This window comes from Ictalurus punctatus, chromosome 18, assembly GCF_001660625.3.
Source record: "Ictalurus punctatus breed USDA103 chromosome 18, Coco_2.0, whole genome shotgun sequence".
NCBI lineage: Eukaryota > Metazoa > Chordata > Actinopteri > Siluriformes > Ictaluridae > Ictalurus > Ictalurus punctatus.
The window spans coordinates 7,157,501-7,166,237 of record NC_030433.2 but is presented as its reverse complement, the minus strand read 5'-3'; positions in this window follow the sequence as shown (position 1 = coordinate 7,166,237).

Genomic DNA, 8,737 nt, shown 5'->3' with positions numbered 1-8,737 from the left:
ATTTCACTGCTGTAAGGAATTCAAATGATTCTTTAGGGCATTGAGGAGATGGTCACAGTTTCAACCATAGCATACAGAAAGGGAAATTCAGACCTGCAGAGAGGAAACTATTTAACTAGCACACTTCAGATTCTGCCATAGGTGCTATGAGCTACACATCTATATTTAAACAGCATTCCAAGTATCATAAATGTCGCTTGTGGATTCTCCTTCTGAGAATCAAGTGTCATAATCCAAAATGGGGGTCAGACCATAAGTGGACAGGGTCAATAAAAGAGATCCATATTTGTGGTCCTTAACGTGGCTCAATACCAGAAACACTAGAAATAGGAGACTTAGGGAAAATAGGAGGGGTAGTACGGTAGCTCCAGGGTTCGATCCTGAGCTCGAGTTACCGTCTGTGTGAAGTTTCACATGTTCTCCGTGGGCTTTTTCTACAGTTTCCTTCCAAAAAGAAAATGTCAGTGCTCTAAAACTGCCCCTAGATATAGATCAATGAATAAGTGTGATGCCTTTATTTTAAAGAGTGTAGGATAGTGTAACAAAAGTTTCGCAGGTTGTATTTATTGAGTCTGGGTTTGCCTCCATGATATGATATTTTACTCCATCCGTTGTTACATAGATGAGGATGAGTTCCCTTCTGAGTCTGCTTCCTCTCAAGGTTTCTTCCTCATATCATCTTAGGGAGTTTTTCCTCACCACCATCACCACCGGCTCGCTCAATAGAGATAAATTCACACATTTAAAATCCATATCCTGTGTTTATATGTGTCTGTAAAGCTGCTTTGAGACAATGTCCTTTGTTAAAAGCGCCATACAAGTAAAACCAAATTGAATTGAAAAGAATGATGTTGAAGGGCATTTTGAATGGCTGGAGCCCCTAAATCGTCCACTGGTCAATGTATAGTGGCATACTGTATCTGGAAGCCCTGTAAACTGACCATATTTCTTTAGTACTGTCCAAATTAGGTGGAAATTGAAAAGAGAAACAGTGGTCAGTGGTGGCAAGAAGGACTCATAAATCGAGGATGATTGACCTAATTCATTCATTCACTCATTCACCTTCAGCAACCACTTTATCCTGGTCAGGGTTGCAGTTAATCCGGAGTCTATCCATAGAATACTGTGTGTGAGGATGCTAGTCCAGATGATTGAACCATATGCCAAAAAAAGTAACATTCCTTCGACTTCATATTTGGGCAGATAGCAGCTAATGGAATTGTAAAACGTTGAATTTTGTAATTGTGCTATGTCTTTCAGACAGCGGTGGTTGAACGGGTTGTGGAGTCATCTGACCTACAGTCGTTATGTAGTAGCCTAACCTGTAGCTACTAGCGCTGAGTTACAGCGCTACAGTATGTTTTAGGAAAGTTGCACCTGAATAGGGTTCTCTAGACTAGCCCTGATTAGAATTACATTAAGTTAATAATATTATCAAAGAAATATTTTCAGCATGAAATGAATGCTGAACAGCAGGTGAGCTCTAGTGTCTATAGTAACACGTTTTGTTACTTGTATGGCGGACGCTCTGCATAAACAGTTTTTTTTTTTTAAATGTGTAATCGTCGATATGACTGAGTTTACTGTGGGTTTATTTAGCATTTTTTTGGAAGGAGTCTCTAGTGTCAGCCCTTTGTTACAGTCAGGGATAACGTTTTCACAACATGGGAGGAGTTTACATTTGGAGACTTAAGCAACTAACTTGTTTTGCAGATGTTCCATAACAATAAATGTAGCTATAATCGGGTAAAAAAACAAAAAACAAATTACAGCATGCCATTCTTTAATTAATAAAGAAAATATGAGCATTGGCAAATTGCTATGGTAAAACCACTCAGAATGTGATGTATTTAGAAGATAATCAGGGTGTTAAAACTAACACTCCACTCCACCTCATCATGCCACTCTGTCGTTGATTATTTTCCTACAACAGCACATCCTGCCATGTTTCACTTTATGTGTTATTGTATGATTCACATTGACCTTTGGTTAAATCATTGTGTTTAATTCCCCACTGTGTGCCTTTTCTATATTTCCTCACTTTTTCTCTGTTCGTGAATGTGTTTTCAAACCGTTCAATGCCCTCCCTCACATCACCATGGTGACGAATATGACGGGCAGCCGGATTCTAAAGAGTCGTCGTTGTATAAACAGTGCCGACCTTTAGCTCAGGGTCAGAGACAGCGGCCCTACATTCAACACATTTCAGCCTTTAGAGGGAAAATCTGTATCTACTCAGGGAGTCTGTTTTAGTAAAGTCGCTGTTACAGAGTCCAGCAAGTTGGTATTGTTGTATCATAGACTGAAGTACACATGTCAATCATGGAGCTGTGGGAAAATGAATCATGTCACTGCCATATATAGTATGCAGGATAACACTAAACTGCAATAATAACTAAAAGCAAGAGTTTTAAAAGTTTTCTCCGCAATTTTGGTCCCAAGTCCCAATTCCCACCCAGCAGTTACCACCTGGGAAGGAAGGAAGGATGAAGGCTAACACGTGCTTTCTCTGAGACATCTTTTCGAACTGCTGCTCATGCTGCATCACAGGGCAGTGTAATGGACTATCTATCCGCCCTCTTCACATACAGTAAATGAGCTCACAGATACCTACAATTGGCTGCTGTCACCATGACTGACAGGGAGAGAGAGAGCGTATGCCCCTCCGACCCAGACGGCATGGCTAGTTTGGCACTTTTAGCTCCACATACAGCTGTGGCATCATCAGGTTTCGAACTTGTGATCTCCTGTCAGCGCTTTTATGTTAGATAAGCAAAAATACGAACCCATTTGTCCTGCTCAGGTCTTTACGCATTGTATTGTTTTGTTTTGTTTTTTTAATCTTGTGTCCACATAAACTTGATAAAACTACATTCAAATGAATAACTTTCCTGTCCATACAGGATTTACAGAAGCAAACGAGTGCGATGGCAAGAAAAACAAAAAGGAGAAAGAATACTTTCTTTCGGTAATTTATATGTATTAAGTTCTTTTCATTTGGACCAGAAATATCTATATATAGATTTTAATACTTAGTATTTTGCTTGTGGAACTTTTGGCTGGAAATGACCTCAGCCCTTTTTTAGAAAGTGGATTGAAAAATATAAATATCTCAAAGGTTTTAGTTATTCAGATCTTTATTCGCAGGCTTCATAAGATCTTCGCAGGCTACATAAGGACATAATTAGCTTTCAGTTATGCCACATACAGTAATCCTGCCAGTGAAGTAAAGGCACTTTCTCTCTTTCTCTGTGCCTTTCTTTCCCAGCACTTTTTAACAAAAACACAGTGTGTTTTCTCTTGCTCTCCATCTCTGAACACCACTCGACCTTCCCTTGGCCCTGCTGGTTGGTGGACATTGGTTTTGGTATTGATTGCAGAATCGGTTTTAAGTGTAATTTTGTAGGTACCATGAAGACTGAGTCATGTGTGTGTGTATGTGTGTGTGTGTGTCAATGCCGTCGTAAGCACACTAAAAACGCCATCGACGATTTAGAGAGTCACGAATCCTATAGGAAAGGCGTCCAAAATAAACTGTCCAAGTGAAGGCCAGAGAATGCAACAAACAGACAGCGAGCGACTGTGCTACATTTCTGAGGTCAGAGAGAAACGTTAAAACGGAGAAAGAGAGAAATCCTGAGAGAGTCAGAGATTGCATGGCGAGTGTGTGTTCATGGTCATACACACTTAGGACATATTTACACATTTACAAACACACCGACACACACGTCACGCCTCTGGAGAGAAAACTGTTACGGGTACACGTTTTTCTTTCTATTTTTTTGTCACACCTTTTAAACAACACGTTTATTATTAGTCTTAGATCATGTGGAGCGTCCGCTGTAAAAGTCCCTGCGTTTGTACTGTTACCATAGAAACATGAACGTATTAATTAACGTATGAGCGTGTTAATTAATATAAACAGCTGTGCAGTTATACAAAAGGAATCCACACCTTCTGACCTGCATGAATTGACCTGTCTAAAGATGTCTAAAGACTTTTGTACAGTACTTTGCCATGTCTAACTGTTTCATAACACACATATTTTAAAAAGTTTAAAATCGAGACTTTACATTCAGCATACAACTGTTTATACACTATTTGCTACAAATCACTGTTATGACTTATATTTCTTTTAATCTGTAACACATTCTTATTTTTTTTATTTTTGTTCAGTTTATATATATATATATATATATATATATATATATATATATATATATATATATATATATATATATATATATATATATATATATATATATATATAAAACATTGAATAATCTGGTTTTGGAATTGGCCAGATATTCAGTATAGAGTCCCATTTAACTCACATCCGGTATTCCTGGGATAGACTCGGGGTCTGCCGTGACCCTGAGAGGGATAAAGTGGTTACTGAAGATGAATGAATGAATAGATGGAATGATATACAGACACACACACACACACACACACACACACACACACACACACAGAGAGGGAGCCTCCAGGATTTTCTCTCACTCTGTTCTCCCCTTAATGCAGCTAACTCAGTGGATCAATAAGAGCCAAACATATGAGACTCTTATTCACATTCATACAGTGGTGTGATGCTTGTTTTCTCACTGTAGGCCTTTTAATCTCTGGGTTTTACACACAGATAAACGTGTGAAGTGGAGAGCAAGAGAGGAAGCTTAAGTGACTGCCCATACACTGTAAGAGAGAAGAGATAGTGTGTGTGTGTGTGTGTGTATGATTTGTGTCCATGATGGTCAGAGGAATGAACTGAAGCAACACTCTGTGAAGACTTGACAGCTTCTAGATTTTTACTTTCGACAAACGTTGAAATCTACTCTAAATATTAACATAAAAGTAGTAAGAAGGGACCACAAACGCACAAGACGGCTCAAATCGCACCGTGGTGTGTGAACTCGTGAACTGGTTTATATTACACATCTGAAATTAGTCGGAAAGGAACCCAGGAAAGTGTATAAACATCAACTTGAAGCTAATTAAAGAGAGTTCATCTCTGAAAATGTTAGCTAGCATGATAATAATGATACAAACTAGCTGAACACCAATACACTAGGTATTAGTTCAATGTGTCTATAGTGGTGCAGGAAAGTTTGTGAGCCCTTTAGAATTTACTACATTTCTGCATAAAACATCATCAGATTTTCTCACAAGTCCTAAACGTGTATAAAAAGAACTCAGTTAAACAAATGAGATAAAAAATATTATACGTGGTCATTTATTTATTGAGGAAAATAATCCAGTGTGGCATATCTGTGAGTTGCGAAAGTATGTGAACCTTTACTTTCAGTATCTGGTGTGACCCCCTTGTGCAGCAATAACTGTGACTAAATGTTTCCGGTAATTGTTGATCAGTCCTGCTCGTTATGAGAAAAATTTTTTTTTTCATTTACGATTCACGTATTTTCATGTGATTTGCTCAGGTGATTATTCTTTTTTTTCTTGCATTTTTAAAAACGTGATTCATTTATTTCCACGTTTGACTCTTTTCCCACAAGATGCGTTTACTTCACGTTTTTCCCCCACACACGATTCATCAATTTTTTCCCCCACCTGAATTATTTATTTACACATACCACATCCTTTCCGACCCCCCACCCCCCGCCCCCACCTGATTAATTTATTTAATTTATTAATTTCATTTTTCATGTCGTTTTACTTATCCCATATTAGTCCTTGATGTGCGTATACCATCCTTTCACATGTCCTTTCACGTTTCCGTGTAGAACGTGAGTTCGTTTGGATATTTTCCCTCTTATTCTTCTTCTTCAATTTTCCCTTCTAAATTGAAGAAGTAAATGAAACAGAGGGAGAGGGAGGCAGAGAGATAAACACAGAGTGACAGACAGACAGAAAAAGTGAGAGAGACGGAGTGAGTGAGTGACAGAGAGACAGATTAAGAGTGAGACAGATAGAGAGAGAGAGAGAGAGAGAGAGAGAGAGAGAGAGAGGTGGGAATTGGCTGTGCGTTCACTGTGCCATACACAGATGGGCTATGTGCCGGATCAATAGGTTTACTATGGCCGCTGGCCAGTGGCTGTTTCCCCTCGCTCTCTCTATCCTTTCTTTCTCTCTCGCTCTTTCTCTCCCTGCTGCCTGCCAGGCTGTACTCCACTCATCAATACTCTCATCGGTCTGGCCTCCGCAGCCCTGGGCTGCAACACTAATCAGATTTATTTTTAGAGGTCTAACACACACCCTGGCAAGGTTATAGCACCGGCCTGCCTATTCTCTCTCTCTCTCTCTCTCTCTCTCTCTCTCTTTATATATATATATATATATATATATATATATATATATATATATATATATATATATATATATATATATATATATATATATATATTCACACACACGGTAGTGCTTGAAACTTTGTGAACCCTTTAGAATATTCTATATTTCTGCATAAATGACCTGCATAAACAAAATCAGATTTTCAGTCCTAAAAGTAGACAAAGAGAACCCAGTTAAATGAATGAGACAAAAAACATTATACTCGGTCATTTATTTATTGAGGAAAATGATCCCATATCCAAAATGTCTACTTTCAGGATTCGTGTGAAAGTCTGATGATGTTTTAGGTCATATTTCTGCAGAAATGTAGAAAATTCCAAAGGGTTCACAAACTTCCAAGCACCACCATGTGTACATAATACACAGATATGTTCCAAACAAATACAGATACAAAAAGGTGTGCTATCATTTGGTTTGTTCTTTCTCCATTTTATATATATTATATATATATATAATAGCAAAAATTATTTATTATGTCATGTCAGCGCTTTATAACAATCAGTAACAATTACGCTTGAACTTTCTTGGTAACATGACAAGCTTATTAACATCAAGACAGAGAAATAAGAGAGGGCTGGTGAGGGGACGACCGTTTGTAGCTGTTATAACGTAAAGGAGAACAGGAACTACCACAATATTAAATATAACTACATAACGTCATTCATTAATAACTATAAAATTGTAATTGTTGTCAAATTGCTGCAGGATAAGAGGAATAAACCACGTCAGGATATCCTGTTATTGGAAAACAATCAACGTCAGCGTACTAACAGTAACTGTGCATCATCAGGCCATCCGATTGTTGATTATTTTCCTATAACAGAACGACGCGGGGGGTTTTATTGCTTAATTATCTTACGTTTGTAAACATAGCTGACTCCAGATAAGGATTAAAGTTTGCAGATTTTCCAACAATGTGTGTAGGACAGAAATAAAGAAATCAGGATTAACTATAAATAAATAAAATACAGATGCAGGTAATCAGGATGTGCGTGTGTGTGTGTGTGTGTGTGTCTGTGTTGTACATTGATGAACAGTAGGAATTTTCAAACCAACAAACTTAAATTTGTTCAATTTAAATGCTGAGAAAAGACATTTTTTTATGAAAATAAGTAAACATACAGGCGTAGCTTTGTTTACCCAAGTGATCATGGCGAGGGAAAGTGAGCAGGCATTGAATCAGGACTCACCAGAGCACAAGTTTACCTCGCTTCACCCAGAGAAACAGTAGGAATTCTAATTAAACGGGCTCACCTCATTAGCTAGACAGATTGAACCGATACAGAATGAACACTGGCTCCCAGGAACATCTCTTATATTCACGCAAATGTGCAGATTGTATCTAGCCTTAAGCCCGGTGCGTGTATGGATTTCACTACACAACCTGAAAAGTATTCATCTTTGAAGGATGGTGTTTAGCCTAGCGAATTTCTCACGTTCAATATTAATGCTCGATATTCCACTTTTACAGACTCTTTGTGCACGAAGTCAGAGTTTAGGGCTCTGACTTTGCAAAATAAGGTGATAACACCCTGGGGGTAATTACAGAAAAGGGGTTTGAACCGTCACCGTGGTTGTCCAAGTTAAAGTGAGATAATAGTATTATTATTTGATAGCTGGTGTGATGGTTAATTAATACAGTTTACAGTTTGAACATTTGCAAGTCCTCAAGATTGTGGTTCATCTAATTTAACTCGTTTACTGCAGATTGAAATTTTAATTTAATTATTTGCAATTATGACTATTCTGAGATGTTTTTTCAGTAAAACTGACAGCCAGAGGCAACACCTTTCTAATATGACTGACAGGAACAGAGGCCACGCCTTCTTCAATGAGACTGCCAGGTGGAGAGGCCACGCCTTCTTCAATGAGACTGCCAGGCTGAGAGGCCACGCCTTCTTCAATGACACTGCCAGGCTGAGAGGCCACGCCTTCTTCAATGAGACTGCCAAGGTGAGAGGCCACATCTTCTTCAATGAGACTGCCAGGCTGAGAGGCCACACCTTCTTCAATGAGACTGCCAGCCACAGAGGCCACACCTCCTTCAATGAAACTTACAGGGACTCACTATTCCCTACAGAGTGTTTCAAGGTTTTAAAGCCACACCTTTTTTAAAAAGAGACTAACAGGAACAGAGGCCACGTCTTCTTCAATGAGACTTGACAGGCACAGTGGCCACATCTTTTTCAATGAGACTGACAGGCACTCACTATTCCCTACAGAGCGTTTTAAGGATATTCTGTGCCTTCTATCGTAACCAATAATGCACTATGTAGTGAATGATTTCAACCTATGTTTTAAACAAAGGTATTTGAATGAATGAATCTTTACAGTCCTCACTGTACTCTACGCAGCACTCAGGCACCTTCCCGACTAAAGTGTGACACTGCAAGTGTAACGTGAAATCACTGTTTTAGGCCTCTTAGTCAGT